Genomic DNA, 14,748 nt, shown 5'->3' on the forward strand with positions numbered 1-14,748 from the left:
GGCAGTCTCTCCTGTGAACAACTTGTGACCTGATCTGACACCTTTTTGCAGAGCTGGGGATGACTTCTGATAAATTCCTGGTGGCTGTTTTACACTGCGTTATAGTGGAGAATGTCCCCCAAAACTTAAGGCAGGCAGCCAAGGTCTCCCAGAGACCCAGACTTGCTCTTGCCTAGCTGTGGTGGGTTATTCTGCTAGCTCTGCTTGGCAGCACTCTGCCTTGCCCCAGTTTGGCTGTTGCCTAACAGTTTCCTCCTTGGGGGCCAGCGGGGACTTTCTGAGCATACAGGAGAAAAAGGGGACCTGCTCTGTCCCCCTGCAGCCTTCCCCTGACATGCCATGTGGGAGAAAGGCTGCTTAATGCAGGAGGGAACTGGGTGCTCCTCATTTGCATAGCAAAGGAGAGAGTCTGTGAGGGTGAACTTGGAGGCTCTGAATTGCTATAAAGTCAAAGCAAGTGGATTTTTAAGTTAATGCAACAGTTTTTGTTTAAGCAATTGGTAGAATGTCTTGGCAACTATCTGGATTTCCCCTTCCCTGCTGAGCTTCTTGGAAATGGGTTAACTCTGCTGCCACATAAAGCTGCAAGAGGGCTGAACCAGAAAAACTGCTGCAGAAACCTCAGACTGAGCTGATGCTCCTTGCCTGTGTTGCAAGCAGTGGCTGTGGGACTTACTGAATGGGTCAGAGAAGGCCTCCACTAATGACTGGTGGCCTTTGGTTATCCAGTATAGGAAAAATGCAGCAATTCCTGACTCTTTGGCTAAGCAGGGCATCCTGTGCAGGTAGAGATGTGCACTTAGATGTCCATTGTCCTGCTCTGCAGCAGCCTTGCTGCAGTTCTGGTGGTGTGCTCCCTGTCCTTCCAGCAGCAGCTGCTCCTACAAGCAGCGGATCAGATACTTGTGTGGGCAGTGCAGCACTCTGATGGGATGCTGGAAGGAGTTTCTTCCTCACCCCTTACAGCTGGGACTTCAGAGCTGGATGCCACCTGCCATGGGAGGGGTGTTGGGAAGGAGCTGCTCTAGGTGAGATCCTGGAGCAAACACAGACCAGCTCTTCTAGGCAAGGTAGGGGGGCAGGGGCATTGGGTTTGCCCTATGGTGATGATGAGATGCTACATAAATTACCAGGACTTACATAATTTATCCTAAATGCCATTCCTCCAGCTGATAAATTCCTGGTGGCAGTTTTGCACTGTGTTATAGTGGAAAATGTCCCCCAAAACTCAAGACAGGCAGCTGAGGTCTCCCAGAGCTATATGATGGATGGGTGGAAAGAGGCTGTTGCCTCCACAAAAACTTTGTCCAAATACCTGTTTCTGCTGGGGACTGTGGGGAGAGAGAGCAGGCACAGCCCTTAATTTTACCTGTCCTGTTTATCTTCTCCAAAGTTTTGTTTGGTTTTGTTGCCTGGACTCTGAACAGGAGATTGCTGGGCACAGCCAGGATGTTGTTCTGACAATGTGTATTATTTTTATTTTCTCAAGTGCCATTTCACTTCCAGACAGATGAAAACATGTTGTAGTTGGGCTTTTTTTTTCCCCTTGAAGGAAAGCCTGCCACAAATGCCCCCTGCCTCGAGCGGCTCTGTGAATGCAGGGTTTCCTGTGGTGGCTGTAACTCACCTCCATCCCTACTCTGGTCTCTGTGTGGGAGCAAATGTGTATGTTCCTTGCAGAAACAGCTCACAGCTGCTCTCTCTTCCTGATGATTCGAGGCTTATTTGCTGCCCAGCTGCAGAACTGAATCCATAGGGCATTTTTGGAGGCTTTAACGCCTATGGAATTCAGTTCTCAGAGCCAAGCAGCCAGTACGAGTCAGCTTCCCCTGGCCCCAGCCGGCTGCATCTCCATCTGCAAGGGGGGGAAAAATAGCAGAGAGCTCATCATGTTGCTGACACAGTGCAGGCACTGAGCTGACACAGATTTCTGCAACGGGGAGCTGCTGCAAGGAGAGGACTCTGGCATCTCTTGCCCCAGAAGCAGCACGCGCAGCCACAGCTTTCTTAGGAAACTTTGTTCAAGCTGGCTGCTATTTTTTTTCCACTGCTTCCATGTGTTTATCCTGTCCTTCAGAGCTGCTGCAAAGCTTTGGGTCAGCCCTGAGCTCTGTAAACCTGCTGGAGCTGTAAGAGAAATACCATTTCTTCCAGATGGGGCTAGTATTTGCAGGTGCATTGGAAATCCCACCTATGTGTTTGCCCTGTGTGGGGGCGGTAACACATCCCTCAGTCTAAACTGTTCCTCTGCGTGTGTGTCTGAAAATGGGACACAGCCATGCCTGGGGCAGTGGGGGGATGCTTGGCACTGCAGGAGCCGTCCAGTGTGCTCAGGCACCAGCCCTCTGCTCCATTTGTACTGAAACCAGTGCTTGCAGGAACCCCTTAAACTGGGATGTGCCAGCTGATGGATGGAAGTGGCTTGTGCACCAGGTGGTGCTGTGGGTGGACCACGAGGTGCAGGGGAGCCTGTCCATTTGCAACTGGAAGGGACAGAGGGTAATTCTACAGCTTAAAATGAAACAGTGAAAGGCCTCTTCCATGCAGCTCAGAGAGCAGATCCAGGGAGGGATTGGTCTTGGTCTGGGCCAAGCTGGGACATACTGGTGCATCCCACAACCATGCATGTGCCTTTTGTTCCCTGTGTCCCCCACCCTCTGGTTTGGGCTGCAAAGCTCACGTGTGTGGAGGGGCAGACTCAGGGGACACTTGGAGACCCCCAGTGAGCAGCTATGGAGGTGCTGATGCTGCTGGCAGATTTGGGCGGTGTCGGTCCTTCAGCAGGAGATGTTCATTTTCAAACCCAGGGTAGCTGAAAGGCAGGGAGAGGCTTTTTTTTTTGGCTCGGCAATAGTTTTACACAGTTGTGACAACAGCGGCTCAGGGTGGCTCAGGCAGGAGTAACTGCTGGGAGATGGTCACAGCCCTTTGCCTGCACACCGGCAGTGCAGGAGGGGAGCCCTCGGGTCTGGCGGATCAGCAGCAGAGATGGGAAATGACACACACCACTTTGGAGCATGGGGAAAGATTTCGATGGGGGAAGCACAGAGCAACTGTCGCACGAGAAGCTAACTTTGATTGCTCAACAGCTGGCCTGGGGCTCTATTTTAATCCATCCTCACGGAATCCGAGTTCAGCCGGGACAGTGTGAACTCACCATCCCAACAACCATCCCAAGGGAGCCAAGCCCCATTGCAAAAGCTGTGGGGTCCCAGCCCTGGCATATCCCAGGGACCACGTGCAGCAGTACTGCAGGAGCTACCTGGAGGGGCAGCAGCAGAGGGAGGTGGGGTAAAACAGAGCCTTACACCAAGGTTCCCCCTGCCCCACCGCAGGTGGTCATGGTCAAAGTGGCGGCTCAGGGACCCGGCTGTGCACGGTGCTGTTTTTCAGACCAGTGTGGCAGAGATGTTTCAATACCTCCGAGCACCCTGAGCTCAGAAAAGTGGAGTGATCTCCCTCTTCTCCTTGTCCTCCTCCTCCCGCTCTGCAGGCAGGCACCTGTGCAAGGGAGTGGGGCAGGAGGCAGCCTGCCAGAGATGCTACAGCCAGGTGGGAGCAGACCTGCCAGTCTGCAATGGCTGGTAGGGATGGGGTGCTTTGGGGCTGCTCCTTGGCCAGCTCATGCCATGGAGTGGTTGCCTTGCAGTCCCTGGCTACTTAAACACATGGAAAGCCTTTGAGCTTCATTTTTTGAGCTATAAAACTCCTTTCTGAGGCATTTACCCCCAAAGGGTTGAAGGACAGCTACTGTTCAAAGCGCTGGCCACTTGCCTTCAGCCCTCGGCCGCTCTGAGCAACCACCACTTTCAGGAACCGAAAGGTGGAGGCGAGGGAAAAGCCTTCCTCCCCATCTTCCTCCGTGGGCTGATTTGCAAAGAAAGGGGAAGGGTTTCAAGGAGACAGGCAGGCAAGCAGGATGGGGGTCCACCCAAACAAGCCCTCCATGATGGTGCTCTGGGAACCAACCCCTTTCCTCGCTCCGTGGCCCCAGGGAGGTGACGTGGGTGCTGGGGCCACGTGGGACAGCTCAGCAGCTGCCTGGCATGTGTCCCACCATGCCCTGTGCCCCTGCCGTCCCCAGGATGGGGCAGGGACAGCTCCAGCAAGCTACTTTTGGCATCCTGCCTGCAGGTGTTGGGGCAACCCATTGCCAAGAGGCACCGGGGGCAGTTTGACTCAGGTGTGATGGGAAGCCCACAGGCTTCATGCAAGTTCCTATGTGCTGTGTGTGCCAGGCACGTCTCCTCTGGGCTCTGCCTTTGCACCTTGCTGTTCCCATCTCCAGCTGAGCAACAGGAGGATTGCATCAGCCCACCTGCTGCCATGCAGCTGGGGGCTTTGTAGCCCCACTGCAATCTGCCTCCCCTGGCTCTGCACTGCTCAAATCCTCCTCTCTGTGTGGCTTGGGGCATGCAGCATCCCCATGCCGGATCTGATACACATGCCTTTCTGGTGCTGACTGTTCTGGGCTTGTCCTGCCTCTGGGAGAGGTCTGGATTTGAGACCATGATGATCCCAGCAGCCAGGTGATGGCTTGTAGGAGCTGACAGACATGCCCAGGAGCAGGTAACGGAGAAAAGACGGGCTCCAGCGCAGGACCCAAAAAGTTGAGAGCTCTGCAAAGCTCCTAGCCTCAGCCTGAAAATGCTGGTCAATCAAGAGACACTGCAGGCAAGCAGGTGCCCAGCAGGACGCTGCTGCTGTGGGGCTTTCTGTGTTGCGCTGAGTTAACCTTGCAGCCCCTCACAGCCCCTGCTCCCAGGGCAGGAGGCTCTGAGGCCCCACGGCAGCAGTGATCCAAAACAGCCAGCCAGGTGCCAGGGACAGCCGGGCCCTGGAGGGGACCCACAGCAGCACCCATGGGTGCATTGAGCCGCTGTGAGAGCCACCATAGGGAGGCATCACCCCAGCCCCACGGGTCCAGCACCCACCTCTCCGTGGTGCTGTCTGAGGTACACTTTGCCTTCCCTGAAAAACCCCCATTCCCTTCTCTGCAACGAGTGGGGGAAATATTACCAGCAAAGACGAAAGCCCACAGCTGAGCAGCCTGGCCTGGCCCTCAGAGCACAGCAGAGGTGGTCGCACAAGCATATCTCCCGGCAGCAAGCCATGTCAGGAGGTGATGGGAGGACACAGGGAAGCAGATCCTCATGCAAGGCCAACCCCACCACTTGGAGATCAGCATCGCACCAATTCAGCCCTGAGCTGCTGGTCGCATTCAGCCCTTTCTGGCTTTCACCCTGCCTCCCTCCCGTGGGGGGCATGGGGCAGGCTGGAGGGCTCCCCTCTCCCTTGCTCCTGGGAGAGGCAAAGCACGAGCAGCTGCTCCAGGAGGGGATGTGGTTGCCTTGCCAGGACCCCCAGGTACCACCACTGCTCGGCAGTTAACAATTTATTACTTTATGTGGCTAAAAGAGCAGCAGCACCCTCCTTTTGGTGTTGCCAGCTAATTAACCCAGGAATTACTGATTATCCAGGACGCGCCCAGGGCCAAGCAGCAGAGTCGCGTGGGTGTTGCACAGCCACTGGCGCCACGCTGACATGGTGGCTGGAGCGTTAATCCAGGGTGTTTCGCTTTGTCTTCCCGGGAAGTTTGCAGGAACAGTTACATGCCTCCCGCCCCCTGCCCTTTAAAATATTAGCGGGTCCGGTTTTGCAGATTACCCAAAAAGCCAGGGATAGAAGCAAAGATGCTTGTGCCCCACACGCAGGGTCTGACACCTCCTCTCCTGCTTCCCACAGCCGGGAGCGAGCGCATTGCCATCAGCCACGAGACATCACCACATCCCCGCGGCTCGGCACGGGGAGAGCAGCCCTCCACAGTGCCCGGGCTGTGGCTCCCTGGGGAGAGCAGCAGCAAAGAAATCACCCCACGCCAGCTGCACCGGTCCCCCAGCTCCAATGCAGACCCTCCCGCAGTGGCAGCGTGACCCCAGCACTCACCCCGACAGCTCCGGCTCCCATCGAGGCAGGTCTGCGAGCGGTGGGGCTGGAGGCACTGTTAAATATTGCAGCTGAATTACTCACTTCTCTTCCTGGACCGCAGCATGCAGAGTTTCCACCCACTTCTTTCACCTTTGGTTTCCAGGCTTTCTGAGAAAAGGGGAAGCTGTGGGAGGGAGCGACCGGCATCCCCGTGCCAGGGCCGTGGCCCCCAGCAGCCTCCCTGGCGCGAGCCCCAGCAGGCTCTGCTTCCCGGGAAGGGGCGGAAGCCAGAGAGGGGGCTGATTTCCCTGGAAGCTGTGGCATGGCCAGGAGCACCCTGTGCTCATGCTGGGCTGCCCAGCACCCCATGACTCTCCTGGGTTGTGGGGATTTTCCTCCCCAGCCGAGCAGAGGGGGTGCCTGAGTGCTGCCTCCCTGGCACAAGCTCAAGAGTGGCTGCCAGACCGGCTCAGCCTCCTCCTTTGGGAGTGAAAATCCCCCCCTGGGACTCAGACGCATCCTGGCCTCACCGTGCCAAAGCCCATCCACCTCCTCCTTTAACATAGTGCCTCTGCAAGTGCTGGGGTTGGGGTCACCTCCACACCTGTGGTGAGCGGTGTTCGTCCTCTGACCGCAGAGCCCTGCCCGCAGCAGGTGCTGCCATGGGCCTGGCAACGCACTGGCCAGCGTTCAATCCAGCAGCATGCCTGTCAGCACCGCAGGGGGCTGGTTGCCCTCCCCGGGACATCAATAGATGATGTCCCCTGGGACATTATAGCCAGGCAGGTAGCCCCTGCTGGTTAACACCAGCTCTAGTGGGGCGAGCACATGTGCCTGGTGGGACTCCTTTTCTGTAAGGTCCTGTTGGCCAGCGTCCTCTTCCCGTCCTTTCCCCCCCTGTGCCGCTGAATGCCCGACCATTGTTTTTGCTCAGAAATGACGTCAGGTCCCCCGGGGTTCCCCTCTGCCAGCGGTTTGGAAACGAGAGTCTGGAGCCCCAGAGCAGGCTGCGGCACTGAGCTGCCAATGGGGCAAGCACCGCCACTCCTCCTGTGCCACGGCAAACAAATCGATAAATAAATTGGCAAATAAATTGATAGGGGGATGGTCAGATGCCTTGGCACACCTGTCTGCCTGCACTGCCCCTGCCCACGCTCGAGAGCTTCCCTGCGGGTTTAGATAACGTTTACAGAGTGGTTTTGTCTTTTGGAGGCTGCCGAGCATTTCTGGGGTGGGAAGCACCTGGAAGGCTGTGCCACAGAGATGACCAAGCTGGAGCTGCAGATTTATCCATGCAAGTCCCTAAAAACAGCCAGCATCATTAACTTGGGGGCCTCAGGGTGTATTTTTGGGTGACCAGGCACAGGCTTGGCTGTGTGCTCCAGGTTTGCATGGCTGCTGCTCTCTGCCCCATGTCTCCATCATGGCGGGGCCAGACAGGAACTTTGGCGTGTGAATCAGAGCGCTGAAATTTCTCCTATTTCTCAAGGCTGGGCTGCCCTCCTACCCACGGCAGGTTCCACCCAGGCATGACATGGCTTACGAGCACCCACAGCATCAGACATACCTCCGACTGCTGCTTCTGATGCCTTCCCTGGGACAAGGCTGGTCCCCAGAAGGGTTTTCCCCCTTCCCAGTACCACGGCTGGCCCCAGCCACTGCCTTGTGCCATCCCCCTTGGCACATGGAGCCCCCACCCACCCACACGCCCCAGCCACTGTGGCTCCACATGTCTCTGCCTGCTGGGAAGGGTCCAGTGTGCTCCTGAGTTGGAAAGGTGCCAGGGAATGGGGGGAGAAGCAGGCAGGAGAGAGGCATCAGTGGGGCAAAGAGGGAAGCCACTGCAGGCCTGATGCCAGGGGGATGGGCTGTGAGCAAGGTAGCAGGGCAGCTTTGAGCCTGCACGGGTGGGAGGGAGGGGGTGTACAGCTTCACTGGCTCCCCAGCTTGATGCAAGTCATGGGAGGAAGAGGAGGAGGAATGTGCTTGCATTTGCAGTGACCACCCAGCTCCCAGTTTTGTGGGTCTCCTGGGCAGAGGTGGGTGAGCAGGAGCAGACCCCGGGGCTCACCCTGCAGCGCATGGGACCTGTCCTTTCCCCACCACATTAGAGCAGCCGAGGCTTGATGCCATCCCCAGGCTGCATTTCTCCAGATTCCCCCTGGTTTTCCCCTCGGCCAAGGGCAGCGGGTGTGAGCGAGGAGCAGCCTGGCCCGGCTCCCTGCGGAAGCGCAGCGGCTCGGCATTTATCGGGGGGAAGCGGGAGCTTCCTGCAGCCTTGCTGGGCTGGGAACACAGGTGGGTGTGGGGGGTTTGTCCTCGGGGTTCCCGTGGGAGGGGAGGTGGGGGGACAGCCCACCGCAGGGCTGGGGCTTCATTCGCCCTGGGGGAAGAAAATCCACCTTCCAGCTCTGGGGAGGGGGCAGCTGGATTTTCCTGCCCATCCAAAGAAAGCCAGTTAAAAAAAATCCTTCCAGCTCCCACAACTGCAGAGAAAGCTGGCTAGAAGGACTAAGGTGCCTTTTAGGGCTCAGAAGTTAGCCGGCAATTAAAACACCTCGCAGTGTGTGCAGCTTGAAGCAGCAAGTGGCCTTAAGGGACAGGCTGACGTGCTTTCCGAGTGCCTGAGCCCCGCAGCACTGCGGGGTTTTGGACGAAAGCTGATGCAGCTGCCCTGCGCCCCTGGGAGGACACCTAGAAAGGAGACCGGTGAAATGGCTGCAGCCTGCAGGACTGTCCCAGTGGCCAGCCACAGCCTCCGGAGCTGAGGGGACAAGGGCTTCCCCAGCTCCACCGCCGGCTGAGATGTGGTCCCTTCCCGGGAGGGGGCAGCGGGATGTGGCCCCAGGCTGTGTACAGCAGGGAGGCTGCAGCTGGAGGTGCTGCAGGGCAGCAGTTGCTGCTCAACCCTTTAGTAGACACTAGAGAAGCCCAAAGGAGAGCCCAGATCCAGGGTCGTGCCCAGCCAGCACCAGCCACCCCTCCCCAGGCAAGATTTGTCTCCGGTGTGGACTCCCAGGTGTCTAATACAGACTTAATGCCACGCTTCAGCCTTAGCTGAGGCTCAGTCCATCTCCAGACCTAAACCTACAGACATCGGGCGTCGTGTGATTCAGTGTCTGGCTGTCATGCTTCTTTTCTTTTCTCTCTCCGCTAAGCCAGCAAACCGCCTGCACACCCCCGTTCCTCCGCCAAAAAATGTAATACACGGGGGAAACCACATCTTTCAGCTTTGCCCTTGGGATGAAAGATGTGGTGTTTGGGGCAGTTTGGGCTCAGCAGGTGCTTTTTCCGCTGTGAAACTGTGACAGCATGAGGCCAGAAACACCCTTGCTGAAAGAGCTGAGCAGCCTTAGCTCATCCATGGAGCCTGATCCCTTGAAACCGGGTTTGGGGGGCCACAGCAGTGGCCTCAGAGCCAGGGTGGCAGGACAGGCGGCAGCCCCAGGGATGCTCGTGCAAAGGGCTCCTGCCCGCCAAGCACTGCACCGAGTGTTTGCACGGCTGCAGCGGAGCTCAGCCATAGTTCTAACCATCAGTGACACCTCACAAAAAACCTCCCCCTGCAAAGGCACGGCTAGCAGAAGGTATTTTCCTGCCACAGGGACTTGCTCTGCCTTTCTCCCCTGCAGAATTTTCTGTACACAGCCAGGGTTTCACCCAGGCTCCCCCTCCACCTGCCTGGCTATTTTTATCCCATGTCAGATTTTCGCATCCTTTGAGACCTTCTGCCCTCTACCCAGATGGATAGAAATCGGGCGAGATTTCCTGAACTACCAGGACAGGGGAGAAATGGAAGTGAACAGCGGACATGCATAGGAGTTCGGCTGGTGCAATTGCCAGAGATGGCATTTACCGCTCTGGACCTCCTTGTTCTGCCCCCAAAGAGATGCTGAAGGCAGCACGTACCCCACACAGCTCCCCACTAAGTGTGCTGTGGCAGCACAAACCAGTCCCCTCCACAGTGGCGGCCCCAGAGGAAGCATGGCCAGGGGGAAGGGAGTTTCTTGGGTTGTTTTTCCCCTCAGGGTTCCTGTTTCCCCTCCAGCCCTGATCCACTGATGCTGGCAGCTGGCCCCCAATCCCCACATAGCTTTGCAGAGGGAGCAAAATGGATGGTTGGGGCTGAAGGAGCCCAGGAGATTGAGAAGGGCTGGGAAGAGGGGGGCACAGGGAGGCAGGGGTGCCCCCTCGCCCTGCTGCCAGCACAGCCCTGCCTGCCAGCAGCCCTGAAACTCTTTGGGAACCAAATCTGCTGGCGGGGAAGGGAGTAAAACCGCAGGGCTGAGTCACTCCTCCGAAGGCATTTGCATCTGGGCAAGTTCCAGTTGAGCCCCCCTCCCACTACCTCTGCGTGGGGTGTCACGGGCAGCTTACAGGAATGGCCACGTCCTTTTCCCCGGGACGGAGCCTCCCTGGCCGGTCACACTCAGCCAGCAGCCGGGCAGCATCTATCAGCGGCTCTGGCAGGTTTCCATCGGAAGGCAGGAAGGCTTCCCAGCAGGGAAAGCTGTGCTGGTGAAGGAGAAGTGAGAGTGAAGGCGAGTGGTGCTGTGAGGAAGATGATCCTCTTACCAGAAGCAGCAAAGCAGAGTGCTGGCTGGGCATCACTGCCTTTCAGCATTTCCCAAAAGTGGGCAGGCTGGGGGTGGTTCCCCTCCAAGCTTTGCATTAGCAAACAGGGCAGGATTTGGGGTCATGGTTTGCAGGTGGTGGCCCCAGCCCAGCAGATGCTGCTTGGGGATTTAGGCTAGCAGAGGAGCCGCTTACAAGAAGGATGCAAGGCTGGGAGCACCCTGAATGCTGCCCCCACACCAGCAGAAGCCCGTGGTTTTGGCAGGGGCGGTAGAGGGGTTGGAGGGAAGGTGGCAGGGCCGGAATTTCCCACTGGTGGTGGGGGCTGGGCAGGGGTGGAGGAGCAGCCCCAAAGGTTGCAGGGTGGAAACAGCTTCTCCAGGAATGAAAGCACAGCGAAAGGGTGTCTCTTCACTCTCAGAAACGTCTTGGGGAGCTGTAGGAGGGCAGGGGGTGGCCCTGGTGCTCCCCCATGTCCTACCTCTGGTGCAGCCCCCAAATTGCCTGGGTGCTGCCAGTGCCAGGAGTGCCAGCGGGAGGCCTGGGTGCCCAGCAAAAGCACAAGGTGCGTTTTGGGCTTCCCTGCTGGAAAAGGCTGGTGAGCCCCAGGCAGCGTTGTGCTGCCTCCTCCCTGCACTCTGAACCTGGGGCTGATGTTTCCCCAAGGTTTAAATCCCCCTGATGGACAAAAGCATGCTACTGCTGAAAAGAGCCTGGCCAGGGTCAGGTGCTGTGCGTGGCTGGAGCAGGATGGGTCCCAGACCAGGGTTGGGCTCAGGCATCTCAGGGTGAGAGATCAGTACCCATGTCCGGATCTGGGACCCATCGCACAGTGCCAGAGCTCTGTGCACCGTCTTGGCAGTGTCCAACCTCCCGCTCCTCCCTCTAGCGGCTAAAATCCCGGCTGAGCCTGGGGCTCCCACCGCCCCCAGCATCACCCAGGGCTGGGGCACAGGGGTGCAGGGGGACCCTTCCCCCCGATCACCCCCACTCTGGGACGCTAGGTAGGTGACCCCAGTCCCTGCCAGCCCTCCTTGGCAGGGATGATCCTGCCTGCCCCAGGTCTTGTCTGAGAGGAGATGGAGCTTTGCGGGTGGATTTTGGATTAGGGACCATGTTACACATCACAGGAAGCTTTTCCCTGGTGTGGGGCAGGATTCATGCGGGTTCCCACATTGCTCCATCTCCACAAATGCCCGATGAGGAATGCCAAGGGAAATGTCAGCTCACCTCACCTCTTAGTGATTTCTTTCAGCTATCCTTGCAATTAGTCCCTTGGGTAAAAAATAGACTTTGGGCTTACCCAGAATTTCTCTTTGTGAACAGTGCCCTCATCTTGTGACTAGGGCACAGTGGGAGGTGAGAGCTGGTTAGCTCGTAGCTAGCATCAAGCTTTTTGCAGACAGCATGAGGTGGATGCGATGAACCTGCCATGATGCTGGGCTCCTTCCCAGGTGGGCTGCTCTCCACTGGGGTGGGGAAAGGAGCCCGCAGAGGCCAGGTGGGCAGCGAGGCGTACATGGCAGCGAGGGATGCACGGCAGCTGGCTTGGGGCATGCTGGGGCTTTTTTCCCCCTGTAAGCATTGTGCAGGTGTGCACGGACCACAGGTTTGCTCTGGCACTGGTGCTTTGCTGCAGGACAGGTTGGGAGGAGGAGGAGAAGGAGGTGCAGAGCCACAGCTCCCTAAGCCAGGAATCGGTGCTGTGTTGCTCCCGGAAATCCAGCTGGGATCCACCCACTGTTTACAGAGGAAAGTGCAGTGAATCATCTGTGTGGGGAAGGAAAACACACCAAGCTTGGGCCTTATTAAGCTTTCCAGGCAACTGAAAGCTGCCCAGAGAACACCTGACAGGGATCAGACCTGACTCAGCAACCCAGGCACCCCAGGGATGGGAGCGAGGGCTGGTGCTGCTTGGAGGGGTCTGTGGCTTGGGACAGGGCACTCATTTCTACCCCAGCCCAATAAGCAAGGATGGCTAAACCCATCTCAGGCGGCAGCGGCAGTGCTCTGCTCCCTGCAGGCCAGCCCGGGGGAGCTCCCAAAGTGCGGTTTGCCAGGCAGATGTCCCGGCTGGTGGGGAAGAGGTGACACTTAGAAATAAATGGTTTTCTCTAGACATGGGAGAAGGTCAGGATATGGGTTTGCTATAGCAAGGACTGGGCTGCTACAGCTGTCCAAGCACAGGGGCGCAGAGCCCTTGGAGATGGTCTGGGGCGCTCTACCTGGCCTTCAAAAGGACATGGGTCTGCTGGGGTCCTCTGATGTCTCTGCCAGCCCCGTGGACTTTCTCAGGTACCCTCTGGCTTTAGGCAGAGCTCAGGCAGCTAAACTGATCCCTCAGCATCCCAGCACAATGCGCAAGGAAAGGTTACTTCCATCTGCAATAAATTACAGATGAGAAAAGTTTCTGTGCCCATAAAGAGCTGCGCTACCTTCCAGCTGTGGCTGCTGTAGCAACCACTCTCCCCACAGATGTGGCCTTAAACCAAGGTGCCCAGTACTGAGACCTGTGTGCTGTGCCCCCAGGGCTGCAGCAGAGGAGGATGGTGACACTGGCTTCGTTTAGCACCTGGAGAGCATTTGGGATGGGGTTTGGGCCTCGTTAGGATCTGCCAATGGCAGATGGGAAAGGCAGACTGCAGGCACCTGTGGTCAGCAGATAAAGGTCATGGCAGGCAACTTTAGTAGTTTGCTGCTGGATCCCTGATGTGGATCCAGGGAAAGCTGAGTCCTTCCTGGAGGTGTGCTCTGGCGTTTTCAGAAAGTCACTAGGAGCAGAAGGTGGAGGTAAGTGGGGATATAAGGGGGGAAGACCCCAAAAAGCCACCTGGGACCCTAGGCAGGGGTGGTAACAGCTGCTGTGTGGGTGGCAAAAAGGGCTGACCTTGTGCAGGGGCTACGACTGCAGGGTGTCTCCAGTTGCAGCCCTGATGCCACCCTGATGGCTGGCCCAGCTTTGGGCCCATTTGGGGTTAGTGAAGTTAAATCTGCTGGAGATGACAGGAGTAGCAAGATCACATGCAGAGTGTTGAAGCGCAGCAGCAGTGAAGCTGGGGCTGAGACCCCAAGGAAGCCTGGGCTTCTTTGCATCCCAAGCCAGAGCTGATGCCGCAGGTGAAGGGGAAATGTTCAGTGCTTACGGCTAAGTTAGAGGAATTGGAAAAAATTGTGGGCCGATGGGGATGTTACCCTTCAATACAAATGCAGGTGTGTCAGTCCTGCATGCTGAGGTGCAAGAGCAGAGAGCTCCTGGGCAGACCTATGTGTGAAGGGTGCAGCTGAAAGCCACAAAGTTAGAATTAAAAAAAAAAAAAAAAGGTGCCATGGGCCTCAGGGTGCAAAGCCGGTGACCTGCTGCCGCTCAGGAGTGGTTTTAGGAGTGACAGGCCCTCCTCATGGCAAAGAGGCAAAAAGCTGTGGCAGCTCTGCGGGGACACAGCCACTGGTGTTGGTAATGTGGTCATGTCAGAACATGGCTGGGAGCAGACACTAGATGGCTGCACACTCACGTTATTGCTGTCAGGGGTGTCTCAAGCTGCACAGCATGCTCTGGAAATCCTGATAATGTCTGCTAGACTCAGTGACCTGACAAAGAATAACTTTGAAGAAATAGCAATTGCCCACTATGTGGCCAAGGTGGTGATTTTTCTTCATTTTAGTTGCACTTTTCCCAAGCTCTGCTGCTGCCTGGGCAAACTTACAAGGTGAAAAGGAGCAAGTTGTGCATGGGCTTGATGCTGAGGGTGGTGCAGGTGTGGCTGATCCTGCCTCTGGTCTTGGTGATCCACTGGGTGCTCTCCAATATGGATTTCTAGAGAACCTCGCAGCACTGAAAAGGTGGAAAATTAAGGTGCGCTTACTCTGAGTCATCAACCTCAAATAATTTTGGAGCAATGTTTGCATGACCCCTTATGTCCACTGCTTTTTTTTAACCTATTTCTGGCCCTTCTGTTCCCCTGCAGGAAGTTCCTGCTGCTTTGGGGCTAGCTGTGGCCCCCTCCACCCCATTTGCAAGCTCTTGCCTGGTTATTTGCTACACTGAGACCTTGTGGGAGCTCCCCCTTGGTGCAGTTCTCCTGCATTTTCTTCCCAATAACATTTCATTGTGACCACACTCTTGTAGGTGGACCTGCCCTGGCATACCAAGTGTTTTCTATGCAAAATGAAAGCTTGGCTGCAGTTTGAGCACCCTGTGAGAAGTAATCTCTGGATCCTGCTGCCTGAGACCATGCAGCCTCACCC

The 14,748-nt window shown here is 56.8% G+C and overlaps 1 protein-coding gene across 1 annotated transcript in view; it reads right to left on the reverse strand.

The window, feature by feature from the left end:
* The window catches only part of MFSD13A (major facilitator superfamily domain containing 13A), a 33,663-nt gene extending 27,645 nt beyond the window's left edge, over positions 1 to 6,018 (reverse strand). The window contains exon 1 of the mRNA XM_054832247.1: positions 5,947 to 6,018. The gene's annotated coding sequence lies outside the window, so the exon portion shown is untranslated. The remainder of the gene's footprint in view (positions 1 to 5,946) is intronic.
* Between the last annotated feature and the right edge of the window lie 8,730 nt (positions 6,019 to 14,748).

The sequence above is a fragment of the Grus americana genome, chromosome 7 (assembly GCF_028858705.1).
Source record: "Grus americana isolate bGruAme1 chromosome 7, bGruAme1.mat, whole genome shotgun sequence".
NCBI classification, from domain to species: Eukaryota; Metazoa; Chordata; class Aves; order Gruiformes; family Gruidae; genus Grus; species Grus americana.